Raw genomic sequence first — 22,692 nt, forward strand, 5'->3', positions numbered from 1 at the left:
GACCAGGTGGCCTACTTTTTCCATTTCTGCTAGTGCTAGAAACTCCTTGTCAAAAACGGTCATGATGCTACCTTTCTGTATACTCTCTGCTCTTTCAATTGGTCAGAGATGACCCTTAGTATATGGTTGGAAAAGAGTTCATACCTTCATATATCAAGTACCTGCTTCATCAATCCTTTCCTCTGGTAAGAAATTCAACAAAGTCTTCATTTTGGCCTGGGACACAAAAGTTTAAGGATGGACAGTGGAGTGACACTTTGGAAAAACACTGGCTGCTAATACCCAATTGCTTTTTAGCCAAGTGAGGGTAACACAATTCTCATTTATATTGCTGGGAAATAATCAGTCCTTGAAGTTAGATAGTGTCTGGATCATTTAACATGAAGAAATAATGGAAAAAGAAGTTACTCTACTTAATCTGAACCATGCTAAAAGGGACTTAGTTTGACCTCCAAAAAAATGGAGTAGTGATGCCCCATCGCTTTTCAAATTGTGGACACGATAAGCATTTTTACAGCAAGAAGCAATAGAGAGCCCAGGAGCCTGCACAGTCTCCATTTGTCTTTCACATCAGGATAGAACAGACAAGGATCAAATTAAGAATAACTTGGAGACATTCTGTTGCCAGGAGAGCATTCTCCTTCACTAAAATTGAATAAAGTGGAAAATTGTTCATTATCAATATTGGATTATTTTATTTTGGGGAAAATGGCATCATTTAAAAGAGTTAAATAATCCACTTCTTTCTTATGTTTATACTTTTTTATTTTTAGAAACCATGTGTATATTCAGTATCTTGAAGCAATATTTGCTATAATGTAGACTAACATGTAGTAAGTGCCTACTATGTTAAAATTAATGTGCTTGGCTCTGTAATACCAAAGTTGAAAGGCCTTGGCTCAAGGTTGTTTTATATGATGCTTTTTTTTTTTTTGGTACTGTGCAATATTTATATTAAGCAGTTCATCACAACCAATATAGACAACTGCTTTAAAGGCAAGGGGAAACAAATTTGGCCAAATACTGCATTTATTAAATTAGAGACCGTGTAGACAGACAATTCTTCCTGTTAACTGGAGCTCTAGAAATTAAACCAGTCTACAGAAATTTTTAGATATTGCAAGAAGAGTGACAATTTTCTTTACATGCCATTCTTTCTCCCCAAATTGCTTATATCTTTGCAAGTACTTTCAAACCCTGAGAGGTGAGTATGTAAACTGAATTTAAAAACAATTTTTCTGACTGTTGGCAAGAATTTATCAATTAATAAGACAGTGCCTTCACTGTGTAATTTTTTCATTACCTCTGCTGTTGGGTGATAAAAAAAAAAACTTTAAATCAAGAGCTTCCTCTTAAGGGTGATGGAGGATATAAAACATAAACAAATGGCCATAATATTATATGCTATCTTCTGTATTAATAAGAACAACATGGGCTCCAGGAAGTCAGAACAAGAAGGATATCATGTCAATAAGCTACGCAGACTGAAGATGGCCTCTCTGTGGTTAGGAGAAATGGATGTGTTTTGGCTCACTATCGTTTTCCCTCATTGCCCTCCCACCCACACCCCCAGGCTCACTGAGTCATTGGGAAGAAAACAAAGATATTTATAAGCACAGTTCTCCATATACCATTCTTCTCAGAGGATCTGAACATTCAACTTTGAAAAATACTTGTGCATTGGAACCAGAATGATTCATTTACAGTGACTTGTATTGAATCTTATTTTCATGTTCCTCTTAAAATATATCTAAAAATCTCACAGTTTCACTGAACTTTCGTTTTGATTTGACTAAACCAAAACCAAAAACTCCTCAGTAATGGGTTATCTCCATTTCTCTCTGGTATATTCCAGACGATTAATCGAAAAGCAAAAAAAAAAAAAAAAAGAAAAAAATCACTTAGCAATGGAATGTCCTTGATCAAGCAGTTTTTTTCACCCAATTTTCCATTGTGTAGTTGACGTGAAAGACTTTTGGGAAATAAATACCATATTTGGTACACTATTTAATCTTTTCCGTAAAGCTAAACAATGTAAATGCTAATACAATATCCATCTGAGAATTTTGCTGCTGTGCTTCTTCTAGTTCTGCTAGTGACATGATCCTGGTTTTCTTTGAGATATTTGAAGATGAGAAAACTTCTTATCAGTGAGACTTTGCCTTCTTTGCTATGGCAGCCTTTCTGGGACCCTTGCTGTGATTTTCCTCATTCTAAAAATTTGAAGACCACATAACGAGCCACAGTTATCTACTAGCAGAATTATTTGCTCTCCAAATACCTCATGGATTAATATAAAAACTCTTGTTGGATTTGTGCAAATCAATAGCCTTCAGTTCTTCTTCTTGCTATAACTATCTTTTCTATTCTCCTCTCTCAATTTTTCTCATTAGTCAAAATGCCACTAACTCTCTCTGTTAGGGATTCTCATTATAGCCAGTCTTCCAAGGATTCTTTTGTCAAGGGCACTAAACTAGTCAGGGTTCTTGGCTTCAAACAGCAGAAGCCAGTTCTATGAAGTTAAGTAGAAAAAGAATTTAGAGAGAATAATGGTGGTCTCACAGGGGCTAAGGGAAGCCTGGAGAATCAGAATGTGGAAGGAATCAGTGGTGGCTGAGGTAGTGAGCACCACACCCCTACCAACTATAGAGAGAATCAGGCTGGACATCCAATCCACAACAGTCATCATCACATTGCTGACTCTAGACCCTCCCTGCTATAGTCACCATTGTTGCCTGTGCTGAGATGAATTCTCTATTGCTCCTTGGGTCATTGACCATAAGATTAAAATCATGAGTGTAAATATCCACGTGGCCAAACCATGTTTATTCCTTTGTTGCCAAGAGTTAGGGAGACCAAGTGATGGGCATATGTAGTTTTTAAAATGAAAAATGAGGTTCCTGCTTCTACCAAAATTCATACAGTGGTTGATCAATGGTTGATTCCCCAAAAGCAGATCATCATATCCAAAACAGCCAAAACAAACAACAGCAGCAACAAAATGGCAAATGTCAATTACTAAAAATGGTCTATAATATGGACACATTATGCAGAAATCACTAAGATGTGCTCCTGTTTTAAAACTTAGCAGGTCATTTGGATAGACACATCAACAAATCAAAATGATGTATTCTTGTATAGATTATGGGACATTTCACAGATTATGTTGGAATCACAGAGGTTGGAGGAAAGAATTCTGCATATAATAATCTGGAAAGACACCTAGAGATGCTGTTTGTTCCAAGAATAATAATTGTGCCTATTTAAAAATTGCTTTTTTTCTTAAGTTACTAATCTATGTAAACCCCTGACATATATTAACATTTGCAAACTTCCTACCAGGAATCAGACACAGATGGCCATTACTGCGGCCATTATACAAACAATGATCAAAGAAATTAGTACACAAGTTTAAACAGTTAGTAAATGGCTGAGTCAGAATGTAAACTCAGGATTTCAGATACTCTTCATCTTCTAACTACCATATAAGGAGAAAAAGATAGGACCCAGTCAAATGTAGTGTTCACAATGGGTGAAAGCAAGAGCTGTGAATGCCAGCAAAATTTGTGGAAGTAGGAAAAGCCAGTAAAGTAATAATAACAGTTATTTTATTGAGGATTACTACATGCTAGAAATAGATCCAAGAGCTTTCCATGTCTTGTTCATTCAGTGCTCACACGAACCCAATGAATCAAGTATTATTATTAGAAATCCAATTTTACTAATGAGAAAATTGATAAGGTCAAGTGATTACCAAGGTTTCACAGTTAGTATGTCTTTCATTTGTCTATTGCTTCCAAACAGACCTGAAACTCTGGCCTAAAATTAAACAAAACAAAACAAAACACAGGCATTTTCTTTCATGATTCTGTGGCACAACTCGGGACAGCTGGAGAGATTTTTTTTTATATGAGTGGGCTTGAATGTTCAAGGTGGCTCACTGACATATTTGGTGTCTTTTGGGGATGGCTGGGTGTCCCCCTCTTGGCCTCTTCACCTCCAAGTGACCTCTCCCGATAGTTGACGTCTCCACATGGTCTCTCAGGCAGGGTAACCAGATCTTTTACATGGTAGCTCAGGGCTCTCAAAAGCACAACAGCAGAAGCTGTCAGGCTTTCTTAAGGCTTAGGCCTGGAGCTTTAATAGCTTCATCTTTATTGTTTTCTATTGGCTAAAGTGAGCTATAGGCTCAGACAAGATTCAGTGTGCAAGAAGACTATACAAGAGTATGAGTTAGGGAAAGAAATGTGTATGGGGGCCACCTTTGGAGAACTAGTTACCACAAGATCTTGCATAGCTAGGATTGACAACCAGGTGTCCTGACCTAGAATCTATACATTTTAACATAAAGTCTGTGGAAGTCATGAATGTATAGGAGAGGGTGGGAAACAAGAATGACCAGAGAAAGGTTATAGAATCACACTCTGAGGACAGAAGGCAAAGGATGTATACAAAGCTAAATGACATTTTTTTTCTTTCTGTTTACTTGACCACCAGCAACTCATGCTTAAATTTGTTCTTCATTACTATTTTATATATTGGAAATTAGGGGAAATCCCCAGGTTCTCAAAAATGGTCATCTCTCTTAAATTAGGAATTCTGCTTCTCTATCCAATTCACATTAATGGAGAAACAGGCTGGATGAGAGGAAAGAAAAAGGAAATCATTCACTAATCAATTTGTTTAGGAAGCAGATTCTTTTTTTTTAATGTTTATTTTTGAGAGAGAGAGCAGGGGAGGAGCAGAAAGAGAGGGAGACACAGAATCTGAAGCAAGCTCCAGGATCCGAGCTGTCAGCACAGAGCCGACACCATGCTCAAACCCACGAACTGCAGATCATGACCTGAGCTGAAATCAGAGGCTTAACCAACCAAGCCACCCAGGCACCCCTAGGAAGCAGGTGCTAAAGTGAATACACCCTTCATCTTTCTGTTCTTTCACTTTCTTCCCTTCATGATCTTTGATTCTAAAAGTGACAAAAATATGTTTCCTCATGTGTTTTCACAATCCCCCCACTGTTTATTGAAATGCCTATAGGTGCCACATTGAGTGGCACATAATTGAAGGATTTCACTGGGGATAAAGATGCAGTGTGATCAATGAGCAATAGAAGGGGGAGTGTTGAGTGTGTCATTGGTGTAACCCCCCTTAGGAAGAACAATGATACAGAGAAGGAACAGGTACACAATTAAGTTCAGCTTCCACAAAGTTTAGAAAAAATATCTGATGGTGGTAGAGCTGGTGCAAGGCTCCGTGAAACATTTTCAGGAGTCTAAACTTTTTTTAATCTGAAAATGCATTGAATTAAGTTAATGTCACTGTCAACTCTAGGATAACTGCATTCTTCAAGATCGAATTCTAAATTCTCACCAATTAAAAAACAGTATCTACTTTAATTTTCATGAATGTAATGCTGTTGTCTTAGTTCATATTGTAAACTTTTCATTCCTTAATAAGATGTGTGATTATTTACCAATTCCTCCACCTTAGAGCAAAGTAGCTCAGAAGTCCTTCTGAACATTACATTTACAAGGGAGCAGATCCACTTATGTTCAGGAAAAAAAAAAGGAAGTTCCAAACAAGAAAGAAGTAGTCTTAGGAGGTCAAATCAATGATCTATATAGAAAATAAATGGAATTGATTTGAAAGAACAAGCTAGCCACACCACCTTTGTGAGTTTCTTGTTAATGAATAGAATATTTGGAAAAGTTACAGTAGTTCCCTCTGTCAAAGAGCTCACTCTGCTTTTGCTAATTCTATCAGTCTTTAACAATAAATTTTATAATAATTTATCTTACACTCTCAACTAAAAGATTTATGAATATCAGCGGAAGATTTCTAAATGGTCCATTTTTTTTCCATTAGAAAAGGTATGCAAATTGGACTAATTGTTATTTGGACTAAATGTTTATCTCCACCCACCCCCAAATGCATATACTGAAATCTTGACACTCATGGTGATGATATTAGGAAGTGGAGCCTCTAGGAGATATTTAGGTCAAGAGGATGGAGCCATTATGAATGAGATTAGTGACCTTCTGAAAGAGACCCCTTAGAGTTCCCTCACCCCATCCATCATGTGAAGACACAGGGAGAGAATGGCTGTCTATGAACCAGAAAGCAGACTCTCACAGGTACCCAACCTGCCGGCATCTTCATCTTGGAACTTCGCAACTTTCAGAACTGAAATAAATGTTTGCTGTTTAGGACAACCCATCTGTGATATTTTTGTTTTAGGAGCCTAAACTAATACACAAATCAAATCCAACATGTTTTTAAACCAGTGAATATTCCTAGTCACTGAGTGCTGTTAGAATGTCAGACAGAAAGCCAAGAAGCTACCAAAATATCAAGTGTGTGCCAGGGATGATGGAGCATTTTCTCACCCTACAATCAACATAATATTTCTCCATTGAATCAATGAATGTTTGATTATCTGTCTTTAGGAAAGCCCCAGGCCTTTTAAACATATAAGGCTAAGCCTCTTCACCCAGGAGCATCTCCCCATCAACTGATTTGGGACCTTGATTATATCTGTGAAATCTCTTTTGTCATACAATGCAGCAAACATGGGAATATCTCCTCATATTCACAGATTCTATCTACATTAAAGGTTAGGCATCACAAAAGGTCAAGTGTCATTGAATGTCATCCTAGATTTCTGTTTATCACAGCATATATTCAGAGAGCATGATAGAAACACCCACTACTATAAAAAGAAATCTGTACACTCTTACTATTGCTTCTGTCTTAATCCTATGTCATGAAACTACTTAAGAAATACAAAGAAATTTATAGGACAGAAATATAATGAGCTTTGTATTGGCTGTTGTATGATGACAGTGTCAGTTAAAGAATTAATCATGGAATACGTCAACCTGGAAGCATTTTCAGTTGCCAGAGTCGTTCCTCCTAGTGCAACATATATCAACGAAATCCTCAATAACATCAAAGGAATTAACTACAGAGTAACAGCAGACCACCAACACAATCATAAGAAGCTGAGAGCAATAGTTTTTATGAAAGGAAAAAAAAACCTCCCACAGTAATTTTCAAAATCAACAATACTTTAATGAAATTGGAAGTTCCTTTCTGGAACTTCCTCTTACCCCTATGCTTCTCCTCCCAGAGGGTCATGACAGGGATTGGCTGAGATGAGCATCAGAGGATTGACCTTTTCAGAAGAGTTGCTCTAAGTGTAGAGACTGTGTAGCTGCAGGAAAGAAAAAATCTAAGTGAATGGTAATAATGATAATAACAATTTGATCAACCATGCTAGCAGAAAGACTGAATTATCTTTGTATGTTTTAATAGAAAATACTATGAAATCATTGTGAGATGAAGAGGCAAAAAATATTAAGTAGACAAAAATATGGGAAAAAAATGTATTATGGGGGCATGCGCCAGGCGATTAACTGATGATAACAATTATAATAAGTTTCTAATGTCATATTTCTGGATTTTTGATGCTTATGATATTATTTACATTTTAAGTGTGAAATTTATTGTTAATTTTTATTTCATTTAAAATACTTACTTTTGTACCTGATATTGTATTTTCAATTATATACTATTTTTTTAAAAAGAGTCTTTCACCCAAAACATATGTTCCTTTTTCTATAGAACCTAGAACTACACACAAGTATTAGATATCTGTTGCTTCTCCTTTTTTTAAATTGAAGTATAATGGATTTGCAGTGTTGTATTAGTTTCAGGTGTGCAATTTGATTCAATAATTCTATACATTTTTCAGTATTCATTATGATATGTGTACGCTTAATCCCTTTTACCTATTTCACTCATCCCCCCTCACTACTCTTATGGGAACCTGTATTTAAAAGTCATGTTTTTGGTTTTTTTTCCTTTGTTATTTTGTTTTGTTTCTTACATTCCAAATATGAGTGATATCATATGGCAATTATAATTTCCTGACTTATTTCACTTAGCATTGTACCCTCTGGGTTCGTCCATGTCTCAAATGGCAAGATCTCATTCTTTTTTATGGCTGAGTAATATTCCAGTGTGTCTGTTTGTACACACCACATCTTTATCCACTCATCCATCAGTGGATACTTGGGTTGTTTCCATATATATCTTGGCTATTGTAAATGATACTGCAATAACATAGGATTACATATGTCTTTTTAAATTCATGTTTTTGTTTTCTGTGGTAGATACCCAGTAGTGGAATTACTGGATCATATGGTAATCCTATTTTTAATTTTTTAAGTAACCATACTGTTTTTCATTGCATTCCCACCAGTGGTGCACCAGGAGTTCCTTTTCCTCTACAAACTCATCAACGCTTGTTATTTTGTGTCTTTTTTATTTTAGCTATTCTGACAAGTGCAAAGTAAGTACTTTATTGTGGTTTTGATATGCGTTTCCCCAGTGATTAGTGATGGTGAACATCTTTTCATGAGTCTGTCATTTGTATGTCTTCTTTGGAAAAATGTCTATTCAGGTCCTTTCCCCATTGTAATAAGATTGTGTGTGTGTGTGTGTGTGTGTGTGTGTGTGTGTGTGTGTGTGTTGAGTTGTATACATTCTTTATGTATTTTGGATATTGACCCTTTATCAGATGTATCATTTGCAGATATCTTCTCCCATTCAGTTTTGTTGCCTTCTGTTTGGTTGGCAGTTTCCTTCACAGTGCAAAAGCTCTTTATTTGGTGTAGTTCCAACAGCTTAATTTTGCTTTTGGTTCCCTTGTCTAAGAAGGCATATCTAGAAAACTATTTTTATAACCGATGTCAAAGAAATTACTGCCTATGTTTTTATTCTAGTTTTATGGCTTCAGGACTCACATTTAGGTCTTTAAATTCATTTTAAGTCTATTTTTGTGTGTGGTGTAAAAAAGTAGTCCAGATTTACTCTTTTTCAGGCAACTGTCCATTGTCCCCAGAACCATTTGTTAAACATACTGTCTTTTCCCCATTGTATATTCTTGCCTCCTTTGTCATAGATTGCCTATATAAGCATGGGTTTATTTCCGGCCTGTCTATTGTTTTCTATTGATCTGTGTGTGTGTTTTGTTTTGCTTTGTTTTTATTTGTTTTTTTTAATTTGTTTTTTTTTTTTTTTTGGTTTTTGTTTGTTTGTTTGTTTTTTGCCGGTACTGTACTGCTTTGTTTACTACGGCTTTGTCGTACGTCTTGAAATCTGGGATTGTGACACCTCCAGCTTTGTTCTTCTTTCTCGAGACTGCTTTGGCTCTTCAGCATCTTGTGTAGTGCCATACAAATTTTAGTGTTATTTGTTCTAGCTCTTTGAAAACCGCTGGTGTTTTGATAGAGATGGCATTAAATCTGGAGATTGCTTTGGGCAGTATGACTATTTTAACAATATTGGTTCTCCAGTCCACGAGCATGGAGTAACTTTCCATTTGTTTGTGTCCTCTTTAATTTCTTTCATCAATGGTTTATAGCTTTTGAAATACATGTCTTTTACCTCCTTTGTTAAAGTTTATTCCTAGGTATTTTATTATTTTTGGTGTAATTGTAAATGGGATTATTTTCTTAATTTCTCTTTCTGCCACTTCATTATTAGTGTATACAAATGCAACAGATTTCCATGTATTGATTTGTATCCTGTGAATTTAATGATTTTATTCCTTAATTCTAGTAGTTTTTTGGTAGAGTCTTTAGGGATTTTTAAATAGAGGATACTATCATCTGTAAATAATGAAAGTTTTACCTCTTTCCTTACCAATTTGGATGACTTTTCTTCCTTTTTTATTTGTTTTTGTGGTTTGTTTGTTTTTCATTTTTGTGACATTTTTGTCTGATTGTTGTGGCTAGGACTTCTAATACTATGTTGAATACAAGTGATGAGAGTGGACATCCTTGTCTTTCTCCTGATCTTAGAGGAAAAGCTCTGTTTTTCACCATTGACTCTGATGTTAGCTGTGGGTTTTTCATATATGGCCTTTATTATGTCCGGGTATGTTTCCTCTAAACCTACTTTGTTGAGAGTTTCTTATCCTGAATGGATGAGGATCTGTTACTTCTTACCCAGTGATGCTATGAAAAAAATATCCCCAATATGCTTTTTTAAGCCTCAAAGGAATTAACAATTTTCATGTCAGGATTTATGGTAATTTACTTGTTTAAGCTAAATTATAGTAGATTTGAAATTTGTTTTTATCTAAAATCTTGGATAACAATAGAATGGGCTAACAATATAATTTCAGGGAACATAAAGTTTGTATATTTAAGAATTCACTAAAAATTATAGGAGTAACATCCACAGACTGAACTTACCTAATGCAGATGGGCACAATAGCTCTCTTATCCAGGTTTCCTCAGAGGTACTTTTGTCATTTCCATTTTTAAAATTCTTCTAAAGTTGTAGAGATACTGTCTTGTATAATTTTGTGTGCAAATTTGTTTCATTTTATAATTTTTACATAAATGTATTCCCTTTTATATTTTTTAATTCAATGTTGGCATGCCTTAAAGAGTATATAATTTGAATTTTAGTCCATAAAAGTACATAAGCAGAATATACTCAATCGCTGCATAATATTCCATCTACGGTTTTACCATAGATTTTTAAAGCATTTGTCCATTAACTATAACCAAAATATCTAGCAGCTTTTATTATATCTGGTGACCCAGTGGGGGTCATTATACATACATAATTTCTCAGCTAAGTTAGTAAACTATAGAATAGGTACTAAAAGTGAAATACTTTAAAGAATATGTAACGTTTAAAAAAAATATTTGTTTTTGGGAGCGCGTAAGAGGGGGAGGGGCAGAGAGAGGAAGACAGAGGATCCAAACTGCGCTCAGCGCTGACAGGCTGACCTCGCTGAACCCAATGTGAGGCTTGAAGTCACAAACCACGAGATCATGGTCATACACTCCACTGAGCCATCCAGGTGCCACAAGAGTATGTAACTTTTAAATGTTGAAATTATCTAGTTCTCCATAACAATGTGTGAGTGCCTATTCTCTCAGACTCTCTCTGGTACTATGTTATCAGTTCTTCATTGTTTTGCCAATTGATAGCTGAAAAGCCGTTATCACATATTTTATTCTAACATTTTATTATGAAAAATTTTTAAAATACAGAGTAGTTAAAATAATTTTACAATGACTACCCGTATAACCACTGTCTAGATCCTAACATTAACATGTTACTAAACCTGTTTCATGTATATCTTGATGTAGCCAGCTTACTAACATACCATATGGTTTTATTTTGCTTTTATTATGAACAAAATTGTGTGTTATATGAACTATTTTTTTCATACTATTTGGCTATATTTCCATTGAGTTCTTTTTAGAATTTGTGTAACTCTTTATAAAAGAACTAAGTCCTTTTCCTGTGCTATGATTTACACGTGCATATTAATTTTTACATTTTTGCCATGCAGAATTGCATTTTTTACTTTTATGTAGCCTTATCTATTAATGTATTATTTACTCCTTATGCATTATATGTACTCCACAGAAAAACTCCCATTTTCTGAAACTGTAATCTTCCTATAGTTGATTCCTAAATATCATGGTTTATTTTGTTGTGATTTAAATGTGCAACCTACTAATATTTATTTTGCTGCAAGGTTAGAAGTGTTAATTCAATTTTTATATTAAGTCATTTGTCCCCATAATTTGTTTTTTAAAAATATATTGACCTCTTCTATTATGAAATTGATTTTTGTACTCTATTTCCATATTGATTTGGGTGTACTTCTAGATTTGCTTTTCTCTTCCATTGAGATAACATTATTTTAGTCATTGAAAATTTACAATTTGCATTGGTATTCTCTATCTCATCCCCATTGCCCTTCTTTGTAAGCCTTTTTTTTTTTTTTTGGCTGTTTTTACATGTTTTTTTCCTACATCACCTTTAGTATCCTTTGGACAAGTTTGAAATCCTCTTGGTAATTTTTGGAAGAAATGTGCTAAATTTATGAATTTATAAAAGATAATTGGCATGTTTTTCTGTTTAGTTTTTTTCCATCAAAATATGATCTTTTATTTGATCATGTTGTCTTTTGTCCTTCAATATAATTTTGGTCTTATTCCTAAAGATCTTGCATGTTTTGAAAATTTCTCCAATTCTTCATTTCTAAGTTGCTATGGAAAATGTGATCTTTTATTTCCATGTATCTTCTGCCTGCTAACATTTGACTATATGAAAACAATTTCTTTGTGTATATCAGTGTTTACCCAATTATTTATAATTTTCCTAGATTAGCAGTTGTCTGTTTCCCATCAAAAATTTTTTTCAGAAAAATATATTTTTCACCTTTCTTTACATTTACTCTCTTATTGCTGTCTGTTTCTAAGTTTGTTAGTAAGTGCTTGCAGGATAACATGAAGTAGTATAGTATAAAAGTCCTCTCTGCTTTCTGACTCAATCTGGAATGTTTCTAGTATCTCCCCTATTATACATCATACTTGCTATGTATGGGTTGGTATATCCATATCTTCAATAGATAGGTGGATAGATAGATACATAGATTAGATAGATGATAAATATATTTTCATAGTTTTATAATTAGTATACATGCATGTATCCATAGTATGTATATGTTATCATATACTACATATCCTAAACTACATATGAGTATATATAAGAAAATAATCATATAGTCAAGATTCAAAAATATTTTTAAAAATCAAGACAATACTGAATTTTATCAGGTACTATTTCAGTAGTTATGGAGATAAAGATTTTCATATTTACGTATTAATATGTGTATTATTGCAGTAGATATCTTTCATTTCTGAAACAAGCTTGACTTAGGGCATGTCATTTACTTAATGTGTGTCAAAACTATGTCTTAATGCTTATTAAAGCTTTCTATGTGTTAATTAGTAAAACTGATCTCCAGTTTTCTTTTTGTTTGTAGTATTTTTGTAAAATTTTGGCATTACTGTTATGCTAAATTTTTGTAGAAAGTACATTTTCCCTACATTTTTAGTCTGAAATCATCTAAATACATTTCAAGTTATTTGTTCTTAAGATGTTTGAAAAATAACTCCATAAGACTTATGACCAAAGTTCTTTTCTATTTCTCCTTTGATAATGCTTCATCTCTGGAATTTCTGTTTCATATAGGGTAAATTTTGGTAATTTCTATTTCCTCAGTAATCATATTTTATCCAGATTCTGAAATAGATTTACATATAAAGCTGAGAATATTGCCCTGGTGGTCTTTTAATTTTTTTCTAAAGTTTTTGTAATTTCAATGTTATCATTTCTTATTTTGTACATTTATGCTTTCTTCCCCTGTTTCCTTTATTACATAAGAATTCGAGGGGTGCCTGGGGGGCTCAGTCAGTCAAGCATCCGACTTTGGCTCAGGTCATGATCTTGCAGTTCGTGGGTTCGAGCCCCATGTTGGGGGTTCTGACAGCTCAGAGCCTGGAGCCTGCTTCAGATTCTGTGTCTCCCTCTCTCTCTCTGACCCTGCCCTGCTCACACTCTGTCTCTCTGTCTCTCTCTTAAAAATAAATAAACATTAAAACAATTTTTGTTTATTTATCCCCATCAGTGAATCAGATCTTAAAGGGGTTTGTTAGTTTTCAAAATTGTTTTTCTGCTTTATTTCTGTTTTTATGTGTATTGATTTCTATATTTCCCCTTTCTATAGTTTTTTGCTGTTCTGTACTGCTTGAAGTCTAATGTTTATTTGCATTCTTTCCAGCTTGTTAATACATGCATTTAAGACACAAATTTTCTTTTGTCCTTGTTTATTCTTCCCATATGTTCTGATTTATAATGTCTTAACTATTATCATTTTATTCATATTAGGCTCTTATGGTTTTCATTTTTATTTGAACCAAGGGATGATGATGCTTGAGATTCCTTTTTATTTTTTAATTACTAGGTGATAACATTTAAAATTTTTTTCTTTTTGATTATCATTTTGTTTCCAAGTCTGTTAATAATAATTTTTAATTTTATTACATTGTAAATAAAGAATACTGGCCATGCATTTACTCCATTTTGTGGGAATTTATTAAATATTCATTTCTAACTGTAGTATTATTCCTCTTAAAGCTTCTTCTCAAAGAAAAATAATATTAAAATTAAGCATATCAGTCTAAGATCTGAATGCCTAAGAAAGGAAGATTTTCGACTGCAACACTGTCAAGGAAGGCCTTCTTGAGAAAATTCTCCACCAGCTACTTCTGTCGAACCAGCTGCAGCCAATTATGCGCAAAGAGAAAGTGAAAATGGCTCTCACTCAACAGTTACAAGGTGTCATTTAAAGAACATCAAATTCACAACCACACAAAGACCTTCCTGGAAGTGAAGGTCATCATCTATCTAGAGATGTGACTTGACTTTGATTTCCAGATATTTTATTTTTTCCCACTTGAGAAGGAACACTTCACTTTCCAAGCATGACATTGCACAAAGCTTGATTTCCCAAGATCAGAAAATATTTATTGTCTCCTTGTCATTTTGTCAATGACATCTCATTCCTTGTCTTAGTTTGAAGAGTAAGACAAAAAAAAAAAAAAAAAGAAGAATCATGTGATGATACCTGAAAGCGTAATATATTTTTCTATCATCTGCCTAGAGCTGTAATGGTCTAAGATAATATTTTCATCACATATTTAATCACTAAAATTCTGGCATCATGCTTTCTTGCGTCTCCATCCTACAACATAGTGTGGTTCCAAAACCAAGGGTGATAACATAAAATGTGGAAAAGTCAAAATATAACATGTTGCTCCTTACATGTGTTGTTTAAAATAATACACACACACTCCATATAAACATTCACTTGGAATCACTCCCAGAGCATGCTAGTGTTATCAGTTACAAGAATCCTAGAATGAACTGGAAAAATAGTGTTGGATCTTACCACCTGAAGGAGACCTGAGCATTAATGTTACTGAGAAATGAGATTAACTTCTTCCAAAATATGATTCAGTGAAATACTCTTTAGTTGGCATCTTTTTCATTTTCATGTTAAATTGGAGCAGTCAACTCCTTATGTCTATGGCTAAAATTCACTGTAATGAAGAGAGAAAAAAGATCAATGGTATTGAATCTGGAAAAAATCCAAAGACTGAAGACTGTTTTCCAAATTTAAGTCTAGTTTATATACAAGTCTGTCCTCCCTCTAGTTCACTTCCTGGTAAAATGAATCCCGTTTCTGTGACCCCTTGGATGCACCAATGTACCCTTTACTCCCCATGGGAACTGACTATATTTTGTGATCATAGGGCCAAAGAAAATTTAGAATCTGCTATCTTTTTCTAACCAAAACAAAAGGCTCTTGTGACTTACGTAAATACAATAAACATTTATTGGGGAAACTTATCCTAGAGTTTTTAAATTTCTCATGTACGATTTTATTGGTCTCATAATTCACATATTGTAATGAAGCAAGATGATTTCTCTCGGAAATTTCCCAGTGAGAATAAAATTATTAAATATCATCATCACTGATAATAATTAAACTTTATTACCTCAACTTCAGTCCTGTCAGATCAGGCTTCCCAGAGGGGAGCCTATGTGTGAGAGGCCTTAGAAGACAGTATAGTGAAAAGTACAGCATTGAAACTAATGGAACACCTGGTTACAGACAGAACCGAACAGCCCAAAGATGATGCCAAAGAACTCTTTGGATAGGTTTGCTGCACAGCTATGTTCCATTCCTGCTATCTTTAACCAATGTTTGGGAAAGAATATGCCTTCCCAACAAGGAATAAGAATGCTAGAAATCAAAATTAAAGAAGACTAGCAGGAAAGGGACAACAGGGAGGGGTCATTAGAGATTGAATGATAGCCACTGTTTTAAAACATCACTTCAGTGCTGGGCACTTTTTCTCTTTTAAAACATTTAGCAGGAGCTATGTAGCAGGTTATAGATATTAGGTGATTTATCAGAAATGCATTTAGCTAGTAACTGCCGAAAGCAGCATTCAAAACAAGGGCACCCTGCTTCAAGGTGCATACACATTTTTAGTTTTCAACTACACGGTGCTGTTTTTCATTGGTGGGAGGAAGAAAATATGTGAAGGAGATAAATGAGCAAGAATCTGTTTAGTTGGCATTGGTAAATATTTGGCTGCAGTTAATTTTAACTCAGCTGCTTAAAGTGCACAGTAATTAGCCTGGTCGCCCTGAGGATAGTCTTAAATGAGGATGCCTGGATGGACGAAGATTGTTATGATGAGCGGAAGTAATCAAACTTGCGAAGTTGGCAAAGATGACGCTAGGGGAACAGGGAAAAAGCAAAGTACAGTTTTGCATGCTGATGACTTAAAAGCAAAACTCACCAAACTCATAGGTCAATGGAATGTTACTCTAGGCTGGTGGAGACTCTTACACAATCTCTAACTTTGGATGCATAGAAACTCACATGATTGGATCAAGTTAAAGGCACAGCAATCATATATTTATAATTCGTGTTGATCCAGAATTTAAAAGGCCCCATGGATACTGTGCTTAGCCCTCATTTGTTTTCCTTATCTGATTTGAACTCTCTAGATTCCTGTTTTAATTTTCACACAATTTGAGAAATGGGTGGCTCTCAATGTCACCCTGACACATCTTTTGTATGAATTCAGGAGAATGAACCAGTCAACAAGCTAAGAATGAGAAAGCTTCAACAAATGAAAATATTTTTCAAGATGAGGAGCTTCATCTTTTCTACTATCAGTCTAATTGGTTAAACTGGAAATAAAGACAAGGAGATATAGACAAGATGATATAGGAGAGTTAAAGAAAGAAGAGGCTAAAAGAGGATATAAGGAGAGGATAGAGGAGTTCCTTGGTGCTTCAACTGGTTAAGCATATGACTCTTGGTTTCTGCTCAGGTCATGATCTTACAGTTTGTGAGTTCGACCTCCACATCAGGCTCTGCACTGACAATGCGCAGCCTGCTTGGGATTCTCTCTCTCTCTCTGTCCCTCCCCTGCTCACACACTCTCAAAATAAATAAATAAACTTAAAACAAGTAAGAGGATAGAAGGAAGAGAAGCCAAATACCAAAGAATGAAAAGAAGAAAGAAATGTGTTGAGATTTATGATCTCCAATATGATGATTTAAACATCTTGAGGAACTGAAATAGGACTGACTTCTAATTCACTACCATTTTTTTGTTTTCGTTAACCAGTCTGACATTTCATATAAAGATAAAGCATTTTTAACTGATTGATTTATGCTTTTAGTGAGACTTCAGATCATCACCTCAAAGTTAATTTTAAAAGTAAGAATGGATGGGGAGGGGAAAGAAGGGAGACAGAAGGGCGAGAGTTCCTTGGAAGAAAATAGCAATTTTTACTCTGTATCATGAACACTGAATTTCAGGTAAGTAGTCACTTTGGTAGTGGGCTTGATGTACAGGCCCATGGGGATGTTTTCATACCTGAAATGGGGATATACTTATCTCTGTCTTTCCTTTCTCTTGAGCTCACATAGGCTCCCAGATTTTAAGCAGTTCTTAAAGGCACACACTCATGTACACACAACCCTTCATTGTTCTTCAAGTAATTTGGTAATCTATATTACGTTAAACATGTAGAATATGGTTACTGGGCAAGTCTTTCAGCTGTGAACTGTGTGGTAGCCAGGGAAGCAAGATTTAATACTAGAGAAATTCAGTACAGCCCAAAGGGGAGGGCTTAAATCCAGGAGACCCTGGAGACCCTCCCCACCTCCAGTCACTATGGAAATGACAGGTCCTTTAGACACTAGGCCTGGGGAGCATCTTGTTTATCCCCCAGGGTTTTCCTCCGTCTGAATCCTGCTTCCCATCCTGTACTACCATTACCTCTCTCTGGAGGATGTGTGGGCTGTTGTCTCCAGAAGACTGAGATTTTACCTTTGACAGTGATCCTCTGGCAAAGTTAATGTTTGCTTCTATATCCCTTCACATAGGGCATCTTTTGAAATTCCCTAGTGCAAACTCTCTGTTAGTAGTCCCCAGTATTTGAATACTTGGTGTATACCAATGAGATCACAGTTTGGCTCTGACTTCTAGATGGCATCTATTTTATAAAACTAATTGACTTTTAAGGAGGTCTGTCCTCCTGATGATGTGGCATAGTTTCCATTAATGTACTCGAGTTAAGTGATCATCAAAGAGATAATAGACCTCATGGTGAGAACAGCTGAACTTAATTTACAGTGTGTCAAGACAAAAGCTCCTAAAGAGGAACTCTAAAATTGACATTTTAAGACTCCTTAAAATTGTTGTCAATGGTGCCAGAAAGGAGTAGTGAAGCTGCTGTGATGTGGATTCTACAACCTCCATCTGGAGTGGAGAAGCTACTGGTTTCCTACAGACAAGCAGATATTCCGTGAAGCTAATAAAGCTTAAGTTTAGGGATCCTCATTTGCATGGGCCAATTCCTGGGCTATTAACAAAATTTTAATTTGTAATTTTGCATTTGTTATGAACTGGATCTATGCTGTAGTGTGTATGCCCACCCCCATTCTTATGATGAAATATGAACCCTTAAAGATGATGATATTTGGAGTGAGGGGTCTTTGGAAGGTGCTTAAATCATGGGGGTGGAGCCCTCATAAATGGGATTAATGCCTTTTAAAAGAGGGTTCAGAGAGAACTGTAGCCCCTACCACCAGGTAAGGACACAGAGAGAGGATGCAAGCTATGAACCAGGGAGGCAGCTTTCACCAAAACACAACCATGCTGGCACTTTGGTCTTGGACTTCCCAGCCTCCAGACTATGGGAAATAACTTTTCATTGCTTATAAGCTACTTAGTTTGTGCTATTTTGTTATAAAGGCCTATATGGGATAAGACAGTCTCCAAAGTTGTGTAAGTCACAAGTAGGATTAACAGATTGAACAAAATCCAAATCAACCGATCAAGCAGAAAACAAATATCCGGGATGTTCAATTAAATTTGAATTTCAGGGCTTCTGGGTGGCTCAGTTGTTAAGCATCTGACTGGCTCAGGTTATGATCTCACAATTCTTGAGTTTGACTCCCACATTGGGTGACCTCAATCCCTGCTTCGGGTGAGCACAAGCCACGGGTGAGCCCCGCTTCTGTCTCTCCCCCCCATCCCACCCCTAAAAGGATTCTTTCTCTCCTCTCTGCTCCCCACTCATTTACACCCTCTCTCTAATTCTCTCAAAAGAAAATTTTGAATTTCAGGTAAACATATTTTTTACTCTAATATCCACTAAACATTTGTTGTGGGTTTTTTTGTGTTTATTTTTGAGAGACAGGGAGAGAGAGAGAGAGAGAGAGAGAGAGAGCAAGACACAGACTCCAGGCTCTGAGCTGTCAGCACAGAGCCCGATGCAGGGCTCTAACCCACAAACCATGAGATCGCGACCTGAGCAGAAGTCAGACACTTAACTGACTGAGCCACCCAGGCTCCCCAATATTTGTTGTGTAATATTTGGGAATAATAAAAAAAATATCCATTCTTTATCTGACAATCTTCAAGGCCCTGGGGAATCAGTATGAACAAAATAAGTAAATTCTTTTCTCTGATAGAAGTTACAGGGGCGCCTGGGTGGCGCAGTCGGTTAAGCGTCCGACTTCAGCCAGGTCACGATCTCGCGGTCCGTGAGTTCGAGCCCCGCGTCAGGCTCTGGGCTGATGGCTCAGAGCTTGGAGCCTGTTTCCGATTCTGTGTCTCCCTCTCTCTCTGCCCCTCCCCCGTTCATGCTCTGTCTCTCTCTGTCCCAAAAATAAATAAACGTTGAAAAAAAAATTAAAAAAAAAAAAAAAGAAGTTACAAACAATAAGCCAATAAGTAAAGTATATGTGTCTGATGTTGATTTTATTGATCTAAACCCATATATGTTTTCCTATAGGTATAAGATAGAAGGGGGAGGAGGAAAAAGAGAAGGGGAGTAACATGGGGAAAAATATGGAGGCATTATAAAAAGCAGAATTTTTTTAAATTATAGTCTTATTTTTTAGGACAATCTTAGATTCACAGAAAGTTGAGAAGATACTACAGAGGATTTCCACATATCACATACCTATTTTCCCTCATTAGATACACATATCCATCAATATTCCTGTGTGTAACCATATGCATCTGTATAAAACTAAACTTGAATTGATACTGGCGTCTCCAACTGTAACTTGTTATTACATAGGTTACTGCATCCCTCTTTTGCTTATCTATAAATTCCTACTCTTCCTACTCCAACAAGTGAGAAACCTAGCTCCTACCATCCACCATTCATTTACCTAATTTTTCAGTTCAGTATCCATTTATAGTAGTTCTAGCATTGTTAATTGATGCCCCTAGGATATAATTTTATCAACTAGAATGCAGTGCTTTTGGGCAGTTCCTTTTGCCTTTGGTCTTACAAATTTCATTCATTTATAGAGTTACTTAGGTGGGTAACTCCTTCCCCAGCCCCCTTCAGTGAGGTTGTTTCAGACGTTGGTAATACAGTCAGATTCTCTTGTCAGGACTGACTGACCTCTTACATGATTTCTTTAAATCTGCCTACATTAATGGTTTACTCTGTGCTGTAAACTGTAAAGTTCTGTGGGTTTGACAAATTCACAATGTCATGTGTCCACCATCACAGTGCCATACAGAATAGTTTTACTGACGTAAAAATCTCCGGTGCTTCATCTATTCATGCCTATCCTTCCCCCCAACCCCTGGCAACCATGAATCATTTTATTGTCTTTATTGTTTTGCTTTTTCTAGAATGTCATATAATTGGAATCAAATACTATGTAGCCTTCTTGTTCACTTAGAAATAAGCATTTGTGTTTCCTCCATGCCTTTTTGTGGCTTGATAGCTCATTTGTTTTTATCACTGAATAATATTCCATTGCATGGATGTATCACAATTTGCTTATTCATCTGTTAAAGATACATTGGTTGCTTCCGGTTTTTGTGATCATGAATATAGCTATTGTAAACCTTTACAAGCAGGTTTTTGTGTGGACATAAATTTTCAGCTGAACTGAGTAAACACTGAGGAGCACAATTACTGGGTTGTATGGTAAGACTATGTTTAGGTTGTAAGAAACTGCCAAGCTGTCTTCCAGAAGGGCGTTCGGTTTTGAAAGGCAACTATGCTTGCCACTGTGCTACCAATGCCCACTAGCATTTTGAATTCCCACCAGCAACGAAAGATAGTTCCTATTGCTCCATACCTCTTCAGTTTTTTGGATTTCAGTTATTCTTATATACTGTGGTAGCTCACTGTTATTTTAATTTGAATTCCCTGATGACACATGATATTGTGCATCCTTAAATATGCTCAGAGGAGCAGAGGGTTTTTGTTTTGTTTTGTTTTGTTTTTTAGTTTATTTATTTTGAGAGAGACAGAGACAGCATGAGTGGGGGAGGGACACACGCATACACAGAGAGAGAGAGAGAGAGAGAGAGAGAGAGAGAGAGAGAGAATGAATCCCAAGCAGGCTCTGAGCTGCCAGTACAGAGCCCAGCACAGGGTTCGAACTCACACATTGCGATATCATGACCTGAGCCTAAACCAAGAATCAGATGCTTAACCAACTGAGCCACCCACACTCCCCAGAAAAACAGTGTTTTAATAGATATTTTTCAGAAAATATTTGTAAAAACAGAGCGAAACCAAAGCCCAATAAACTCCATGGTCCAGAATTTTTCTCTAGCATAGGTGAAGGTAGAGAGATAAGTGACAGATAAATCAATTCAGTGGTATGTTGTACATTTCAACCTGTGCTGGGGGAAAGTCTTCATAGATGGAGAGAAAGGAAAATTCACTTTTGTTTTTATAACAATGGATGGCTTAGCTTAAGTACTTTGCTAGATTAGGGATGGTTACCCAAGTTTTATTTGGGTGATTAGGAAGGACTTTCTCCTACAAGAGGATTCCACGTCAGTCCTTGTGCTGAAGTTAACCTTAAAATAACATGAGCATATGTGGAACACTTACTATGTGCCACATGCTGTAATCAGCTCTTTACATGTATTGGCAGAACCCTGAGAGATCCTGGAAGGCATGCCCTATGATTATCCCTATTTTTGTTCTAAAGCTAAGTAACCAAACAGCTAAGTATCTCATCTAAAGTCCATAGCAATGTGTGACAAAGCTTGAATATGAAATCAGGCAGTTTGACCACAGCATCTGATTTCTTAATCACTTTAATGTTTCATCTGCCTCACAAACCATGTCCTATTACAAATCAAGAAGGAAAGCTGAGAAGGAAGATAAAAGGTGAGACCTTTCCTGAGAATGGGATTGTATTCATTTCTTCAAAGCAGACACCTTCTCCACCGTGAGTTAAAGGATTCAGCAAGAACTTATCTCTTTGTGATTATAAAAATTGAGAACTTTAGATTCAGGCATCATCTTGAACATCTCCATTTTATAAATGAGGACTTGAAAGCCAGAAATATTCATTGTCCCAATATCTGAATGGATAGAGTCATGGGTTGATGGCTGTAATAGGTCTTTAGAGCTAGTGTTCTTTCCACTACATCATTATTTCTCTATTTGAACTTTGCAAAAAAAATGTGGATTGATGACTGTTTCTTTTTTTTTTTTTTTTTAATTCTGGTCAACCTGTCATTTTGTGGCCAAAGCCTCAAAGTGCATTAAGGGGAAGGTAGAATCTAGGACCCTCCACCTGCATGTCTCATCACTGTTGTGTGTCAAATAAATGTAAACAAAAGAAGCCTTCTGTGTGCCTGGCTGCCACTATAACCTCCTAGACTAATGCTCACTTTATTTAAAAAGAAATTATTCTCTTCCTTCCAAAGGAAGCCA

Source organism: Leopardus geoffroyi, chromosome B3 (genome assembly GCF_018350155.1).
Source record: "Leopardus geoffroyi isolate Oge1 chromosome B3, O.geoffroyi_Oge1_pat1.0, whole genome shotgun sequence".
NCBI lineage: Eukaryota > Metazoa > Chordata > Mammalia > Carnivora > Felidae > Leopardus > Leopardus geoffroyi.